Source organism: Garra rufa, chromosome 1 (assembly GCF_049309525.1).
Source record: "Garra rufa chromosome 1, GarRuf1.0, whole genome shotgun sequence".
Classification (NCBI taxonomy): Eukaryota; Metazoa; Chordata; class Actinopteri; order Cypriniformes; family Cyprinidae; genus Garra; species Garra rufa.
In genome coordinates, this window is record NC_133361.1 from 103,810,831 (window position 1) to 103,830,096 (window position 19,266).

The following is a 19,266-nucleotide window of genomic DNA, read 5'->3' on the forward strand; positions in this document are numbered from 1 at the left end:
GAAACTGGAGCCTAAATTCGCACCTGCCGCTTCTATTTATACGCGTGACCACTTTGTGTTAATTCGCCCGTCAAGAGCAAAATGGACGCGCATAAAAACAAAAGTTTGAAGCGAAAATTACGCGCGTCAGGTGCGTCAGAGGCGAAAGGTTCAAAAAGTTTCGAACCCCGTTGGCAGCCATCTTTTTACAAGATGTCTGTTGTTGATCGATCATTTATCGAGAGTGTCACCGCTCTGTATTTGCTCTGGAGAGCAGAACAGCGGTGTAGGGATCATCGTCGCTGTATTTGGGTTGCGCTTCGCCACAAGCTGATGCCTTGTAATTCGCCGCCGTAAAGGCATCCTTAATACAGCGTATGCAGTCCTACTCCTGGTGGCCCCCTTCCTGTGGAGTGGAGGTCCATCTCTGATCAAGCACACCTGAATCCGCTAATCAAGGCCTTTGGGGCTTATGTGAAAACGATAGCACCCAAAACTTTCCATGAGTTACATTGGCTGTCTCCATTCTTGTAGACTACTCATTGTTTTTCATTAATATAATTTTTAAATTCGTTGAGTTGTTTGTTTGTTTGTTTTTTATTGCACCTCTCCTATGATTGTAAATTATTGGTGGGCCTCTTTTGGAATGGAGCAGAGGCTGGGACAAGCTTCCAGCACTGACTTTGCTAAATTGCAAAGAATGCGAAAGCGGCTTAGTTTGGATGAGCATGCAGCGTCACTTCTCCAGTCGCTTAGCAGCCTCAGAAGCTTTCCAAAAGACTTCTCTGGTAGCGGTGGGATTCGAACCCACGTCTCCGAAGAGACTGGAGTCTTAATCCAGCGCCTTAGACCGCTCGGCCACGCTACCTTGTTATTGTGCGTTCCAAGGGTCTTTACGACAGGTCAAACGGCCTCCCTAATACTGACTCTGTAGAACGGCTCCAGTCTAATCCTGTTTGCGTAAAACAAGCCCGCTCCCAAGCGGGTTAGAGGGCCTCCCTGCCTTGGTTAAAATGGCTGCTGGCAGCAATGGGATTTGAACCCACGCCCCAGAGGAGACTGGAGCCTAAATTGAACGCCTTAGACCTCTCGGCCACACTACCCTGGAATGTTCACCTCCGTGGGCCCTTTTCTGCCCTCTTCCCCCACCCCAAAGATAGAGAAAACATCGGCCGACAGACCTTCTTTGCAAAGCCTCTGGAGTGGGGACAAAGAACGTTTTTTTTTTGTGTGTAGGTTTCAGAAACTCTGTCTTGGCAGACTCTGTCACAATAGCCTTCCGAAACCCTGTCTTGGCAGTAGTGGGATTCAAACCCACGCCCCCGAAGAGACTGGGGCCTTAATCCAGCGCCTTAGACCACTCAGCCACGCTACCCTGGCACATTCACCTTCGTGGGCCCTTTTTTTTTTCTTGTCGCGCTTCGCCGCAAGCTGATGCCTTGTAATTCGCCGCCGTAAAGGCATCCTTTATACAGGCGTATGCAGTCCTACTCCTGGTGGCCCCCTTCCTGTGGAGTGGGGGTCAGCATCAAGCAGGCTCCTGATTGGTTAACGCGGCGCGAATTGACGCAGAAGTTCAGAATTTTCACCTCGGGCAGCAGACGCGAATTCTTGTCAGACGCGACAAGATTCGCGCTTAACGCGCCAGACGCTCAATTCGCGCCATTCGTGCGAACTAGACACTCGGACCAGACGCATATTCCCGTTTGGTGTGTACGTAGCATTGGACCGCGCGGCCATGCTACCTCGTCGGGTTGCGCTCCAAGGGTCTCTTCGACAGGTGGAACGGCCTCCCTAATACTTACTCTGCAGAACTGCTGCAGTCTGATGCTGTTTGCGTGAAATATTCCCGCTGCCAAGCGGGTTAGAGGGCCTCCCTGCCTTGGTTAAAATGGCTGCTGGCAGCGATGGGATTCGAACCCACGCCCCCGAAGAGACTGGAACCTAAATCCAGCGCCTTAGACCACTCGGCCACGCTACCCTGGGACTTGCACTTTCGTGGGCCGTTTTCTGCCCTCTTCCCCCGCCCCAAACATAGAGAGAACGTCGGCCGCCAGACCTTCTATGCAAAGCCTCTGGAATGCGGGCAAAGAACCTTTTTTTTTTGCGTACGCACAATAGCCTTCCAAAACTCTGTCTTGGCAGCAGTGGGATTCAAACCCACACCCCCGAAGAAACTGGAGCCTTAATCCAGCGCCTTATGCTACGTTCACACCAAACGCGAATACGCGTCTAAATTCGCACCTGCCGCTTCTATTTATACGCGTGACCACTTTGTGTTAATTCGCCCGTCAAGAGCGAAATGGACGCGCATAAAAACAAAAGTTTGAAGCGAAAATTACGCCCGTCAGGTGCGTCAGAGGCGAAAGTTTCAAAAAGTTTCGAACCCCGTTGGCAGCCATCTTTTTACAAGATGTCTGTTGTTGATCGGTCATTTATCGAGAGTGTCACCGCTCTGTATTTGCTCTGGAGAGCAGAACAGCGGTGTAGGGATCATCGTCGCTGTATTTGGGTTGCGCTTCGCCACAAGCTGATGCCTTGTAATTCGCCGCCGTAAAGGCATCCTTAATACAGCGTATGCAGTCCTACTCCTGGTGGCCCCCTTCCTGTGGAGTGGAGGTCCATCTCTGATCAAGCACACCTGAATCTGCTAATCAAGGCCTTTGGGGCTTATGTGAAAACGATAGCCAGCTGTGTTGCATTTAAAATCAAAATGATCAGGCAGCTGTTATTTCACCCAAAACTTTCCATGAGTTACATTGGCTGTCTCCATTCTTGTAGACTACTCATTGTTTTTCATTAATATAATTTTTAAATTCGTTGAGTTGTTTGTTTGTTTGTTTTTTATTGCACCTCTCCTATGATTGTAAATTATTGGTGGGCCTCTGTTGGAATGGAGCAGAGGCTGGGACAAGCTTCCAGCACTGACTTTGCTAAATTGCAAAGAATGCGAAAGCGGCTTAGTTTGGATGAGCATGCAGCGTCACTTCTCCAGTCGCTTAGCAGCCTCAGAAGCTTTCCAAAAGACTTCTCTGGCAGCGGTGGGATTCGAACCCACGCCCCCGAAGAGACTGGAGCCTTAATCCAGCGCCTTAGACCGCTCGGCCACGCTACCATGTCATGGTGCATGGTGCAGAACGGCTCCAGTCTAATCCTGTTTGCGTAAAACAAGCCCGCTCCCAAGCGGGTTAGAGGGCCTCCCTGCCTTGGTTAAAATGGCTGCTGGCAGCAATGGGATTTGAACCCACGCCCCAGAGGAGACTGGAGCCTAAATTGAACACCTTAGACCTCTCGGCCACACTACCCTGGAATGTTCACCTCCGTGGGCCCTTTTCTGCCCTCTTCCCCCACCCCAAAGATAGAGAAAACATTGGCCGACAGACCTTCTTTGCAAAGCCTCTGGAGTGGGGACAAAGAACGTTTTTTTTTTGTGTAGGTTTCAGAAACTCTGTCTTGGCAGACTCTGTCACAATAGCCTTCCGAAACCCTGTCTTGGCAGTAGTGGGATTCAAACCCACGCCCCCGAAGAGACTGGGGCCTTAATCCAGCGCCTTAGACCAATCAGCCACGCTACCCTGGTACATTCACCTTCGTGGGCCCTTTTTTTTTTCTTGTCGCGCTTCGCCGCAAGCTGATGCCTTGTAATTCGCCGCCGTAAAGGCATCCTTTATACAGGCGTATGCAGTCCTACTCCTGGTGGCCCCCTTCCTGTGGAGTGGGGGTCAGCATCAAGCAAGCTCCTGATTGGTTAACGCGGCGCGAATTGACGCAGAAGTTCAGAATTTTCACCTCGGGCAGCAGACGCGAATTCTTGTCAGACGCGACAAGATTCGCGCTTAACGCGCCAGACGCTCAATTCGCGCCATTCGCGCGAACTAGACACTCGGACCAGACGCATATTCCCGTTTGGTGTGTACGTAGCATTGGACCGCGCGGCCATGCTACCTCGTCGGGTTGCGCTCCAAGGGTCTCTTCGACAGGTGGAACGGCCTCCCTAATACTTACTCTGCAGAACTGCTGCAGTCTGATGCTGTTTGCGTGAAATATTCCCGCTGCCAAGCGGGTTAGAGGGCCTCCCTGCCTTGGTTAAAATGGCTGCTGGCAGCGATGGGATTCGAACCCACGCCCCCGAAGAGACTGGAGCCTAAATCCTACCTGGAGCAGGATCGTCTGTTTCCGCGGCCGTCTCCTCGTCCAATCGCCGATCTCGCCGTCCATTGTGAGAATGGACGAGAGCCAATCGCGTCGCTCGCCGTCCATTGTGAGAATGGATGAGAGCCAATCGCGTCGCTCGCCGTCCATTGTGAGAATGGACGAGGCGCCAATCGCATCGCTCGAGCTCCATTGTTGAGAGCCACTCACCATGCTTAGTTTCATTCTAAGTCAGGTTCAAAAATCAGACGAACGGAATATAGGATAACTTTTCAAAGTAAGTAATACATGTTTTCTACTTTCCTCCTCTCTGTTTACAATGTTCTCAATTGGTAACTCGTTACGTTTTCGTCCGTCGTTCATCCGTGTTTGGCGTTCACAAACTTTTGACTCGCGAATTGCCCATAATGAAACACCGTTTAAATGTAATCTAACTTTCTAAAGTCCATTTACACGTTCTTAAATTCGATTTAAATGGGGAAAAAAACGCGTTTCAGCTGTAAGTGCAGTCATCCCTTATGACAATTTACCTTGTTTTTACTATAGTGAAAGCGTAGTAACCATGTTGTGTTTTTGGCTGATCGATTACAACTGTATGAACACAGTCTTACTATAAATGAAAATCTGAATGAACAGCAACAACAAAAAACGTTGTGCTTGTGTTTGTCGTCATTTACCATGGCTTTACTATAGTGAAAGTGTAGTAATCATGTTTTCTTTTCATGACTTGCCTAAAATCTCACATATTAAACATAATTGTGCCTGTAATCATACTTATTAAACTCAGTTTACTCGTTCTTTAAGTGTAAACACAGTCTTACTATAAATAAAAATATGAATGAAAAAAAAACAAGTAATTTTCCATTCTTTTACTATAGTGAAAGTGTAGTAATCATGTTTTGTTTCCATGATTTGCCTATAATCTCACATATAAAACACCATTTGCCTGTAGTTTTGCATAGTAAACACATCTATTCTATTTAAAGTTTGATTTGGATTTAAAAAATATGTTTAGTTGTAGACATTATCATTTCTAATTAACATTTAATGTGATTTTGCTATGTGTGAATGTAGTAATCAAGTTTTGTGTTTGCAGATGGATTACTATTTATATAAACTCAGATGCAAATAATAATTTAAATGAAAATGCAATGTTATATAGACATCCCTTACAAAAATTAACCATGGTTTAAGTAAAGTGTACTTACTATGTTCTTTGTTTTTTTTGTTTTGTTTTTCTCAGATTGATTATCAAATGTATAACCACAGCTTTTAACTAACAATGTACTTTATTTCACATTGTGATTAATACATGCTATATGTATTTACTATAGTAATAACAGTAAATTATGCATAATTGGATGCAACTAACTGTAAACCAAACAAAACAATAATATTATCCCCATCGTAACTGCATGTAGTAATTTCATATTCAAATATTTATATGTATAATTGTAGTTAAAATGTTAAAAAGTTTAAATAAATGTGTAACCTTGTTTTGCTTTATTAGAAATAAAATAATGTTTAATTGTTGTAATGGGTGCCATTATTTAGTTAGCTTGAATATATATCGTTGTATCATTATAAAAAAATTAAAAACATTTGTGTAGTTGTCCAATACCTGCAAAATGCACATTACTAACTATTATTTCCCTATTATATTTAGATGAGCACTAAGCCAAAGAGCCACAAGGTCATGGGTGATGGCGAGTGGATGGCCAGGTTGAGGACTTTTGACAGCTCTGGGGTTTGTCCGTCTGGAGGCAACAGACCAGCACCACGGCAGCGGAAGTGGTACAACCTCTACCAGAAGGTAAAGTTACCTGTATCTCATTGTAGAATATGAATGTGTACATTATCTGTCAAACATTTTTACACGTGACTGTGTTTAATGTTTTTGAAAGAAGTGCCTTTTGCTCATTCAGCCTGCATTTATTTGATCAAAAATACAGAAAAAACAGCAATATAATTTGTACTGCATATTTGTATTTATTTTTTAATGAAAACTGTGATACGTTTTGCAGAATTCATTGATGATGAAAAAGTTAAAAACAACAGAATTAATTTCTTTAAAAAAATTTTTTTTGAACAGTACTGTATATCGTTACAGAAGATTTTCTATTTGATTTCTAATGCTGTTCTTTATTTAACTTTTTAATGATTTCTAAAATGATTGCTAAATATATTCAGCGTTGATGACAGAAATAAATTAAATATAAAGTATATGTAACTGTAAATTTAAACTGTATTAACATTTTATAATATTATTCATGTTTTTTATATTTTTTATTAAATAAATGCAGGACTGATGAGCATAAGACACAAAATAGTGATGTGTCCAAACTTTTGACTGATCCTGTATTTGTGTGTTTTATTTATTATTATTTTTTCATAGGAGAGCTGCTTGCTCAGACTGGACAGCCCCTGGTAGTGGACCCTGACTCAGAAGAGACAGAGAACCTGCTGGAGGATGTGGATGAAGGTGAGGATGAAGAAGACGAGGGCTTCAGGGAGGACCAAACACTTGACATTACTGAGTCGAGTCTTACTGATGACCCAAGCTTCTCTCTGTCCTCCACTCAGCCTGATGCCTCCTTCACGCCAGGTGCCTCAGCATCTCCTGACGAGTCTGTGGTATGTAAATGTCTCATTTAATGTATGTATGTAATTATGTTTTATGTAATACTGTAAAATTTCTAGGGAAAACATAATAATTTGTGTTGACCTGTAGCTTTGTGTCTGAAGTCGACAAAAAAAAACATATAGAAAAATATATATTTATTTATTTGTTTTGTTTTTTTTTTGTCCCACTTCACTGTACTCATAATGTTGTTCATTTCATTTTTTTCTTTTTGTTTGTATTTTTCTCACAGGCTTTGCATAGTGCTGGTGTGCTGGACAAAGTGGACAGCCTTGCAGAGTATCTTGTGGAGCTCAGGAATCAGCCATCTCTGGGTCTCACCAACCAGCAGGTCAATTTCTCTTCTTGACCTGTCATATGTTAACACTACCACTTGTTTTGTTTTCTCATTTGCCATGTATTATATGTTCTCTCTGCTTAGGTGAGCAATATAGTTGGCAGAACTTGCTGGATTTCGATAAGAAGAGAGTGATGTTTGCTGCCAGACACCAGAGCAGGCTGGACACAGGTTCACTCCAGGGGTGGAGAGCGTGAAGAGGCAGACATTCACCACCACTGCCCCACTTGCCCAGTGGTCAGATTGTTGTCGCCTGATAGAGACCATTTCAAGCTCTGTGCCATCCATAAGAGTCCAAAAAATAAAGGGGATAAAGTTTTATTTATGTGCATTGTTTTCTGCTTTCTGTTCTTTTGCACTTGCAATGAATGCACTAGTGCCATGGACATTAAGACAGTTTTATTTAATAGTATAGTTTTGTTTTCTGTTCTTTAGCACTTGCTAAACATGCACAGGAGTCATTAATATTTTAAAGTTTTATTCATTTGTATTGTTTTGTGCTTTCTGTTCTTTTCACTTGCAGTTAATGCACAAGAGCCATGGACATTGGACGGTTTTGTTTATATGTATAGTTCTGTTTTCTGTAGAAAGTATTATTAAGAGGTGTTATTCTGTTTTCTGCACATGCAACATAACTATAAGAATAAAAATGTAAAAAAAAAAAAAAGAATAATTAATAATTGGCTATGACTGATTGAAAAAATAAAAGTTTGGTCATGATCAAATAACTCTTTTTGTTTGTCATTGTTACAGTATCATTAAACAGTTATACGCCCTATTAAAAATGTTGATAAATTTGGGGATGATTTAATACATAAATGTACAATTTTTTGTACTATAAGTTTTAGAACACAACTACAGCCGAAATATATTTAAAGTGCAAAAACTTTGAATAAAATATCAATAATCAGTAATATAAATCTAATAAAATATTAATTTGTTATTTCAAAAATGATTTCATTCATTTGGACATCATTTATGTGATACTTACTGTTAAATAAAACATTCAGTAAACACTTCAATGTATGGCAACACTGTAATATGAACTGGGAAGCTTGTGATCATCCTTACTCCCATATAAATGTACAGGAAAATAGAGAAAACATTTTTTTTTTCAGATAATTAATTGTAAATATACACTCCAAAAACATTGCTTTAAAGGACAAAGAGATAAATTTCCCTTTCACTTCTTTTCTCCTCATTTTTTTCCTTTTCTCTCTCTCTTTTCTTTCTTTTTCTCTTTTCCCCCCTTCTTCCCCCTCCTTCCTTTTCTCCCCCCCCCTTAACAGACTATTGTTCCCCAGCTTTAATCCAGCGCCTTAGACCGCTCGGCCACGCTACCCTGGAATGTTCAACTTCGTGGGCCTTTTCTCCCCACCCCAAAGATAGACAAAACGTCGGCCGCCGGACCTTCTTTGCAAAGCCTCTGGAGTGCGGGCAAAGAACGTTTTTTTTTTGTGTGTAGGCACAATAGCCTTCCGAAACTCTGTCTTGGCAGTAGTGGGATTCAACTCACACCCCCGAAGAGACTAGAGCCTTAATCCAGAGCCTTAGACCACTCGGCCACGCTACCCTGGCACATTCACCCTCGTGGGCCCTTTTTTTTTACTTGTCGCGCTCCGCTGCAAGCTGATGCCTTGTAATTCGCCGCCGTAAAGGCATCGTTTATACAGGGGTATGCAGTCCTACTCCTGGTGGCCCCCTTCCTGTAGAGTGGAGGTCAGCATCAAGCAGCTCCTGATTGGTTAACGCGGCGTGAAGTGACACAGAAGTTCAGATTTTTCACCTCGGGTAGCAGACGCGAATTCTTGTCAGACGCGTGATTCACAAAAAAGCACAATTCGCGCTTAACGCACCTAACGCTCCAGACGCTCAATTCGCGCTATTCGCGCGAACTAGACGCGCGGATGAGGCAAATTCGCGTCTACCGCACCGCGCCTCATTCGCGCCGCAAGAACTCCAGGCGTGTGTTAACGCGTCTTACCATTTACTTAACATTGAAATCACTCGGACCAGACGCATATTCCCGTTTGGTGTGAATGTAGCATTAGACCGCGCAGCCATGCTACCTCGTCGGGTTGCGCTCCAAGGGTCTCTTCGACAGGTGGAACGGCCTCCCTAATACTTACTCTGCAGAACTGCTGCAGTCTAATCCTGTTTGCGTGAAATAATCCCGGTGCCAAGCGGGTTAGAGGACCTCCCTGCCTTGGTTAAAATGGCTGCTGGCAGCGATGGGATTCGAACCCACGCCCCGGAAGAGACTGGAGCCTAAATCCAGCGCCTTAGTCCACTCGGCCACTCTACCCTGGGATTTGCACTTTTGTGGGCCGTTTTCTGCCCTCTTCCCCCACCCCAAAGATAGAGAGAACATCGGCCGCCGGAGCTTCTTTGCAAAGCCTCTGGAATGCGGGCAAAGAACTTTTTTTTTTTGGGGTATACACAACAGCCTTCCGAAACTCTGTCTTGGCAGTAGTGGGATTCAAGCCCACGCCCGCAAAGAGACTGGAGCCTTAATCCAGAGCCTTAGACCACTCGGCCACGCTACCCTGGCACATTCACCTTCGTGGGCCCTTTTTTTTTTCTTGTTGCGCTTTGCTGCAAGCTGATGCCTTGTAATTCGCCGCCGTAAAGGCATCTTTTATACAGGGGTATGCAGTCCTACTCCTGGTGGCCCCCTTCCTGTAGAGTGGAGGTCAGCATCAAGCAGCTCCTGATTGGTTAACACGACGTGAAGTGACACAGAAGTTCAGATTTTTCACCTCGGGTAGCAGACGCGAATTCTTGTCAGACGCGTGATTCACAAAAAAGCACAATTCACGCTTAACGCACCTAATGCGCCAGACGCTCAATTCGCGCCATTCGCGCGAACTAGACGCGCGGATGAGGCGAATTCGCATCTACCGCGCCTCATTCGCGCAGCAAGAACTCCAGGCGCGTTAACGCGTCTTACCATTGACTTAACATTGAAATCACTCGGACCAGACGCATATTCCCGTTTGGTGTGAATGTAGCATTAGACTGCGCGGCCATGCTACCTCATCGGGTTGCGCTTCAAGGGTCTCTTCGACAGGTGGAACGGACTCCCTAATACTTACTCTGCAGAACTGCTGAAGTCTAATCCCAGGGTGTCTACAGGTTTGACCAAGTTAAATTTAAGACATTTTAAGACTTTTTAATACCATTTTCAAACAAAATTTAAGACCAAATTGAAAGTCCCGCAAAAGTCTAGCACAAAACTATGAAGATATTTTAAATTATTATTTTATTTAACTGATTATTCTTGGGAATATCCAACAGAAAACACTATTCCAGAAGAAGAAATTATTTTCTATTCCATGACAAAGTCAAGGCTCTCACACACTTTGAAGCCAATGTAACAAACACGGATTTTGAGTCATGGATCGGATCATTTTTCGGATCAGCAAAAAAAAAAAAAAAAAAAAAAAAAAAGTTTGTTTTTTCCTAATTACTGAATGCTTACTTTAGGTAGGCTACTTCTCATCCACAGCAAAAACTACTATCTGAACTAAAGTTCAGTAACAAAACAAGAACAATTACACAAATGACAAGTGTAAATGAATACAACAAAAAGTTAGTGATAAAATCAATAACACTAGTATTCAGGAGGGGAAATTTAATAATTAATTGTAAAATAACTAGTGTTTCTCACTGCAGGTATTTATAGGACGCTGTCTCTTTAAGGCCAAATGCACGCATCTCTTTCTCAGCTGTTTCGGTTCACTGAAGACATAAACGACTGTTAAACAGAATACCAAAACGGGTATTAAGACATGACTTGGTATGTACGTTTCCGTTCAAATAGCAGTTAAAGAGGAATCAATCTGTGTGAATCGCGCCGCGCGCCTCTCTCTCTCTGCGCGTGCTCGCGTCAGGTGTGTGCGGCAATGTAAAAACATGTGCTAATTATAAACTTTTACTCTATGATGGTTAAACTTAACAGTTAATCTGCAAATCAAATGCGTGTAGTTGGGCGGAAACCCGCTAAATCTGGCAACACTGAGGCGTTGTCAAGCAAGCGCGTGTAAGCAAAACGATAAACTTTTCCTTTTCAAAGTGTAAAAAATTTAAGACCCTTGGATTTAGATTTAAGACAAATTAAGACATTTAAAGGCCTTATTTTAGGACAACGGAATTTAAGACTTTTTAAGGATCCGCGGCCACCCTGAATCCTGTTTGCGTGAAATAATCCCAGAGCCAAGCGGGTTAGAGGACCTCCCTGCCTTGATTAAAATGGCTGCTGGCAGCGATGGGATTCGAACCCACGCCCCCGAAGAGACTGGAGCCTAAATCCAGCGCCTTAGACCGCTCGGCCACGCTAACCTGGGATTTGCACTCTTGTGGGCCGTTTTCTGCCCTCTTCCCCCACCCCAATGATAGAGAGAACGCCGGCCGCCGGACCTTCTTTGCAAAGCCTCTGGAATGCGGGCAAAGAACATTTTTTTGGGGGGGTACGCACAATAGCCTTCCAAAACTCTGTCTTGGCAGCAGTGGGATTCAAACCCACACCCCCGAAGTGACTGGAGCCTTAATCCAGCGCCTTATGCTACGTTCACACCAAACGCGAATACGCGTCTAAATTCGCGCCTGCCGCTTCTATTTAAACGCATGACCACTTTGTGTTCATTCGCCCGTCAAGAGCGAAACGGACGCGCATAAAAAAAAAAGTTTAAAGCTAAATTTACGCGCGTCAGGTGCGTCAGAGGCGAAAGTTTCAAAAAGTTTCGAACCCCGTTGGCAGCCATCTTTTTACAAGATGTCTGTTGTTGATCGGTCATTTATCGAGAGTGTCAATGCTCTGTATTTGCTCTGGAGAGCAGAACAGCGGTGTAGGGATCATCATCACTTTATTTGGGTTGTATGTTTGTTTCTTTGTGTATGCTGTTGCGCCTATTAGTTAAAAAATTTCCATGAGTCATTCAGATAGGCTGCACGAGCTTTGATCCTTGATACTGTCCGTTTTCAGTCACCGTTTACACTGTAAGTAATACACTCAGAATCATTCTCACCAAAGTTTCGGTGCTACGCTAGTTATTGTTTGTTATTGATGTATCAGGTTACTTGTCCGGTCGGGCAAGTAAAATTCTCCTTCACTTTCTCATTCACAAAATCCACTTGTCCCGGACAAGCGTTAATGTCGAGCCCTGTTTCTGATGACATGTATTGCTTGGGAGTGCAGGCTGCTGAACCTGAGAAGTGGACGGAGTTTCGTTATCCATGCTGCTTTGTTTTGGTCGCCACATGAGTCTGGTAAATGGGCATGATGTGTTGACTACTGGATTTGACGTCAACGTTTTTTTAGAACCGAGTCGTCGACGTCATCGACGCGTCGCTGCAGGCCTACCATTTAGTTCTTGACCATCTGACCACTTACACTCAGTATTCACTCCTCTGCTTTTCTCATTGCATATGATTCCCTTGAAAGACATCACAATGTAACTATAGCTGATCATACTCTATATTTCTTCACAACTATATATATATATATATATATAAAACTAACAAGCAATAAAAACAATGACCAAAAACCTCTACCCATCTACATCTTGATGGAGGGATGTACCGTTGTTATTTTTCCACAATTGAGAACCAAGTTGCATTCACTTTTTTTTATAATTATATAGCCTTCTTCCATCTAATATAATTTTCAATAATACCTGACAAAATGAGCACAAGGGTTGTATGGTTAATATTAGTGTAACTGACAGTGTAAAAGGAAATACGGGACATCTGACCTCCAACCTAAAATGAGTTAGATATTCACTCCCCCACTGACAATCCCTGCCGGACCTGAAACTCAAACTCGCAACCTTCGGGTTGACTCACTAACTAGATCAACTTCTGATAATTCTACTACAGAGGATGACAAAAGGTGTGAAAGTCACAATGCACTACTCAGGTGTTCGATTTCAACTGTTTCATATGCTTTAGTTCAATATAAAGTTACTGATCACTGACTGTATTACTTGCTCACCAAAGATCTTTAAATAAAGAACAAAAACACGCAGTGCAGCATGCAGTGACTCAAACAGGAGAAATGTTTTGTTTTAGAAGTAGGCTGGTTTTCTGAAATACTATTTACTGCTTGTTGTAATGAACAATCACTGCTATTTACATTTTAATATCACACTTTTGGTGATAGCAGAAACAAATTTACAACTTAAACAAATGTCAGGTTAAAAACTGAATGTCATTGTTTGCTTCAAGCAAAATATATATTTTTGTCAGATACTGTTTTCATTGTTTTCTAATCAGAAGTAGGTACTGTGTTTAATGTTACACAAAATAACTGTTTTCTGTAGAGCTGGACATTTTAATAAGAATCAAACGAGTGAGTTCAGCTTCGAGACCGAAAACCAACCTGTTTGTTCCTCAGTGTCTTCATGTTTGATGAATGTTTCTTCAATCTTCCTGTCTTCACTCTCATCTTTAATAAACTCCATCTTTGTTTGTGTCTCTGTATCTTCATGTTTGATGAATGTTTCTTCAATCTTTGTGTCTTCACTCTCCTCTTTAATAAACTCCATCTTTATAATTGTGTGTCACGTGGATCTCAGTTGCTTCAGCAGAAGTTTTTCTATGGGTTTGGTAGAAAAAAAATGTAAATTAAAACTCTGGGTGCGTCTCCCCAGCAAACACATTTACGTTGTGGCGACGTCTGTGCAACATTCCATTTTTATAATGGCAACGTCGCCGTCTACGTGCTCGCAACGTTGTAACAACGTGGGAATGTAAGTCGCGAAAAGGCTGTGGCAACGTTGTTCGGCGACATTCATCAACCGTGAGGCGACGTTTTTACTACATGTATTTTTTCATGCCAGATTATAAATAAAGCTTTTTTTTCCTGCGTGTTATAGGCCTATGTAATACTTTTACATATTGTTTATTATTAAAAATCATTCATTGATATTGTTCTTTTTAACTTTACATCTGCTTGTGTAAACTTTGAATAAAACTTTGAGTAAAAATGCCATACAAAATTCATATAATCAAACTTTATTTCAAACCAAACATTTTATACATACCAAGCATAATTTACCAAAAGTTATAGGCTATATTTGGGGAAAATGCGATATGTATTACGTATGTAAATATATCAAAGTCATTTAGTTTAAGTATATTAAATTACAAATAAAGCAAAGGCATCTGAGAACGTTTATTAAACAAAAGTAAAACAACGAAACAGCGGTCACCGGCCGATGAGGTGGACTTTGGACGGGAGAATACGGCGGTCAGGTGATCGTAGTCAGGCAATGCGGTACACTGAAAAAAGTATATCTAAGAATTTGTAGTTATGACATAATTAAGCCTTTGATAATAACAATAAAAAACCTTGTTTGTCTCCTGACATTAATATATCATGTTGTGAATTATTCTACATTTGTTAAAATCACTAGTCATTTTGATTTTTGTCCTCAACAAGCTATATGTAAATGGCTCAACAAATCTTCTTGTGCAGACCCACACAACAAACAATTTGCTCGTTGTATTTACTCCGCCCCAACTGCGCCCCGTGTAGTGCATTCTGGGTATTTTGCGCCAACCGTCGTCGGGCACTGTCGAAAGCAGCAGCCAGTTCGGGAAAGCGGGAGACTGGACTTTATTTTTATAATGAATTTTAATAATATAGCTGGTAAATTTCTACAGTCTTTCAGGTTTTATATTGTTGTAGAAACGAATAATCAAGACAACTGAGGCTCTTGATGTGATTTGTAATTAAGATAGCCAGTGGCTTCAAAAGACTTCGTGTGTGCCTGGAAACTAATGTTAGCAAATTTTAAAATACTGCCTTCAAATGTATTTCTAAGCTCACATTTGCAAGTGACAGTAATTTAAAGTAAACAGGGATGTGTTTTTTCTTCCATGTAACGTTAACGTTAATCGCACGGCGCCGGTGCCGCGTCCTTAGCTGCACTTGTGTGTGTGTGTGCGGGCGCGGGTGTGTGTAGCCGTTAGCAAGGAGTTTTAGCTGTAACTCGGCCAGGGTGTCCGCAGGGTTGTAAAAGGTAGTAAATGAAATTAGCCAAAATTAAGGGCATTAAAAATATTATAAAGTAATAAACGTCATCCGACGAGGTATTACATTTTCGATCCCAATTTTTTTTGTAGACAATTTTTTAATAAGTGCAGGTCTTTCTTCTTAGATTTACGTGGATTTATTTATATGTTGAGAGTAGGACCTGAGCGATATCATGTGAGGTGGTGTTCAAACTGAAACAAACTGGGTACCCGGCTGGTTTGCTGCCAAAGATGTAGGCGAGCTCGCTTCCATTCAAATATATGGAATATGGAATCAAATAGCCACCAAGCTAGGATGCGCGGATGTATAGCGAGAAGCTTCCCATATCAAAAGAGGCTTACTTATAATTTTTTGAGGTCTTACATTTGGGGACAGAAAGACAAGAATCGCGATAGGGCTGGATTAATCTAAGCGGCAATGATGTCATTGAATAAATATGCACACTGCACGTTTTAAAGTCTAATGCTGGAGGGATGTCTTTATATGAATGTATCTGAAGGGAACCGACTGTCCTCACAAACGTGTTGTTGGCATTTTCATTTCATGTCTGATAAAACTGCGTTAATGCTGCTTTGCTTACAGCTGGTACTAGGGAAACCGTAATAGTGACAGAGCATGAATTTGCACGTCCAAATTTTCAGCTGTTTTTAGTCCGATTATTGTAAATATCTACCAATGTTTTTATGCAGCAAACACATAAAGTTCTAAATGTGAAAGAAGTAAATGTGCTTTCTAAAAATCTAAACAATTAAGACAGTTATACTTATGTTTTAAATAAATATAATACATTATATGCTTGATTTATCCCTTTTAATGGTATAAAGGCTGAAATGCCATTGTATAAGATTTTTTGCTTTTGTGAAAACATGTATCTGAATTGTAAATCATGTCATTTTATGGCTTAATATGTTACCGTACATCGTCCAACCCCGCTCATACTGTTTAACTTGAGCAGCTCTTAAAAAGGGTCATAAATTGCCTTAAATTGATATTTAAAAATTCTTTAGATACACTGTAAATAGTGAAATAAAATTAATTCATTGATATTTGATCATATTTGTGTATTAAAAAAAAATTTGATTGACATTTAGACTCGACTCTTATCTAATTTTCTATATTTAAAAAAGCTTTTCTTTTAGTTCACCGTGAAATAAGCGCAGGAAGTTTGTTTGTTGTTGTCTTTGTTCATTTGCCTTAGTTTTGGCACCACACACATAACTACTTATGCTCCTACATATTTCCAATTTGAGTTTATGTTAAACTTGGATATTCACTTGGTTTATATAGTAATATATATTTGAAATATCCATGCATATTGTTTTATTAGAAATCTGCTGCATTAGGAGTCTTACAGTTTTAGTGGTCAGTTACTAACTATGTCATTGTATCCTTACCAGGTGATTTGATTGTGTCAAGCACACTGGATGAAGGTATGTAAAAACAATTGCAATTGTTGTGGGGAAGGTGGGCAAATGTTAGATTGTATCAATTAGTTTATAGATCAGACAAAATGTTATTTTGGGGGCAGAGATTCTGCTCTTTCACTAATAAATGTGTTGGCAGCCCAGTGCAAAATGTGGAATAAAAGACAAAGTTACCTGATTACCTGTAGACAAATTTACTGATTTTCGAGATAAAACTGTCAGAATAAAAATTGGATTTACCTGATTGCCAGATTAAAGGTAGTCTAAATTATTTATTTTTTTAAATCCTTCAATTTCTTAGCTTCCTGTACAGTCATAAGGTCCTGAACTCTCGGAACGATGATGATTTACAATATCCTCTGTAATATTTGACTGATCTCCATACGCTCTTGTATAATTTGTGCAAAACAGAAGCTGAGCCCATGCCTATAACTTGGCATCACACCGAAACTCCCAGCTGACTTCTGCCCTAACCAAAGACAATCATCATTTTCATGTACCTGATTACGTTTCCAACGAGGAGTTGCTGGCTGATGATTGACTGTCTGAAATGGAGGAAGCAACGGGAGCAGGAGAGCGACGCAACACGTCAAACACAGTACACTTGTTAATTTGTATCCCATGCAGCAGGTGAAGGTGTTTGTGTCATGTTTGTTGTACATCCTCCTTTGGCACTAACAAGTTTATCACAGGTGTTGCACGGTGCGAATCCATCCTTTTCCATCCATACACTAAAATATTACAATACATCTTGAACTATTGTTAAACAAGCCCTTTTGTTAAGTTGAATAATTAATACCAGGGGCCTCATTTATAAAGACTTGCATAGAAACCATCCTTGATTTTATCTAAGAACTTTTTTGATTTGATCGTAAGAGCGATTCAGAGAAAACGAACGTACCACGAAATCCATGCGTGCACCAGTCATTTGGTTATAAATCACAAATGATCGTGGAATTGTGTGCAGCTGAATGTTCCACCGTCGAAACGCCCCTGCTTAATTAATTAACATAAAATGAGCTCATTCCTAAAGCAAAAACTCTGTGACAATGGCAAGTAAAAAGGAGCGCAATAAATCAAATTATAGTGAGGCTGAACTATCTGCAATACCAGGCATTTCAACAAGGAAACGGTCGTACGCCAAGCTGGAATCTGACGTGGAGTTAAGTACTTTTCCACGTCAAAGACGGTTTTTATAAATCTGTACTTTGACGTGGATTTGATCGTACGAACACTCTAAGATCAAATCAGTGCGTAAGAAAGTTTTATAAATGAGGCCCCAGATGTTGTTTGAATAATATGAGCATTGTTGCAGAGTATAAAGGATTAGAGCTGCAACTAAAAATAACATTCATTGTTTTTTTCAATTACTTAGTTTTTGATGGTAAAATGTTTCCCGAAGCCCAAATGTGTTGTTTTAAAGATGAATTGATTATTAAAAATCTACTAAACAAATCTGTAATGAATTGAGTAATGTATTGAGTACAGTACACTCAGTTATTGCCCAGTTCAGTCGCAGTACATGTATGATATGAGTTTTGTGTGAATTTGTAATAAAATGTCAATTTTGGTGACTTGTGAACTCTTGATTATGTCATTTTTTTCTACAGCACCATGAGGCCAAAATGTCCATTTTTACATTGGACAGATTGACCAACATACAGATCACTTTAGTACTAGATTTAAGTTGCTCACCATAACAAAAACATATTGTGTTTTATCTACAGAGAAATAGTAAGGCAACTTTTTGCATCATTTTATCACGTAGATCAAACAAGAGTTGTCTTTGTATGTACAGCATTCATTTTGTCAGGGTAACTTAAATTTGCAAGTACAGTTAACTCACTTTTGCTAGTAAAGTCAACTTACTTTTACAAGTTAAGTTAACTTACCACAGTTTAGTTGCCTTTGTTTGCAAAAGACAGTTGACTTTACTTGTAAAATTAATGTTGTACAAACAAAGACTACTCTTGTATGATCTATGGGATAAAATGATGCAAAAAGTTGCCTTACTTTTTTTAAGTAGATCAAGCTCCATATTTTTATCAGTGCACTCCGCATCAGTCATTGAACGTGAGGCATATGCAACTGGTTGCCAGGTTCCATCATAATCCTGAAGCAATACTGCTCCTAATCCTGTCTGTGAAGCATCAGCTGAAATCTTAATAGCACGTTTGGGGTCATAAGATTTCAAGATTGGCTCTTTAGTTAGTATCACTTTCAACTGTTGCCATGCAGACTCCTGTTCATGGTTCCAATCCCATTCATTCTTTTTCTCAGTCAGCCATCTTAATGGAGCTATCTTCTCAGACAGGTTAGGTATGAATTTACTCATATAGTTCAACATACCCATGAATCTCTGAACTTCTTTTACACATTTCGGTCTTGGCATATGTTCAATAGCAGAAATCTTCATGCGATCTGGTCGCACTCCAGCACTACTAACGATGTCACCCAAAAACGTTAACTCAGTCACCCCCAATTTCTCACTTTTCTCTGTTCAACTTAAGATTTGCATGCCTGGTTGCTTCCAGAACCTCTGAGGAGCGCAGCCCATCTTTATGACGTCACAGCACCGGACCAAAATAAAAGTCCCGTTCGTGCACTGCTCTCTGGAAACACAAATACATCCTTTAGAAAAGCATCATCATATGGGTACGAAATTCTATTCTATGTGCAACATTTTATTAATGTA

The 19,266-nt window shown here is 40.9% G+C and overlaps 5 non-coding genes and 1 pseudogene across 5 annotated transcripts; 1 reads left to right on the top strand and 5 right to left on the bottom strand.

Annotated features, from left to right (window-relative positions):
• Positions 1–19,266, top strand: part of LOC141341157 (uncharacterized) — a 210,595-nt pseudogene that overhangs the window by 115,301 nt on the left and 76,028 nt on the right.
• trnal-aag (transfer RNA leucine (anticodon AAG)) lies at positions 766–847 on the bottom strand. The gene has a single exon. It is a non-coding gene; the product is annotated as a tRNA-Leu (tRNA).
• Positions 1,879–1,960, bottom strand: trnal-uag (transfer RNA leucine (anticodon UAG)). The gene has a single exon. It is a non-coding gene; the product is annotated as a tRNA-Leu (tRNA).
• trnal-aag (transfer RNA leucine (anticodon AAG)) lies at positions 3,013–3,094 on the bottom strand. Its single transcript has one exon. It is a non-coding gene; the product is annotated as a tRNA-Leu (tRNA).
• trnal-uag (transfer RNA leucine (anticodon UAG)) lies at positions 9,333–9,414 on the bottom strand. The gene has a single exon. It is a non-coding gene; the product is annotated as a tRNA-Leu (tRNA).
• On the bottom strand, positions 11,369–11,451 carry trnal-uag (transfer RNA leucine (anticodon UAG)). Its single transcript has one exon. It is a non-coding gene; the product is annotated as a tRNA-Leu (tRNA).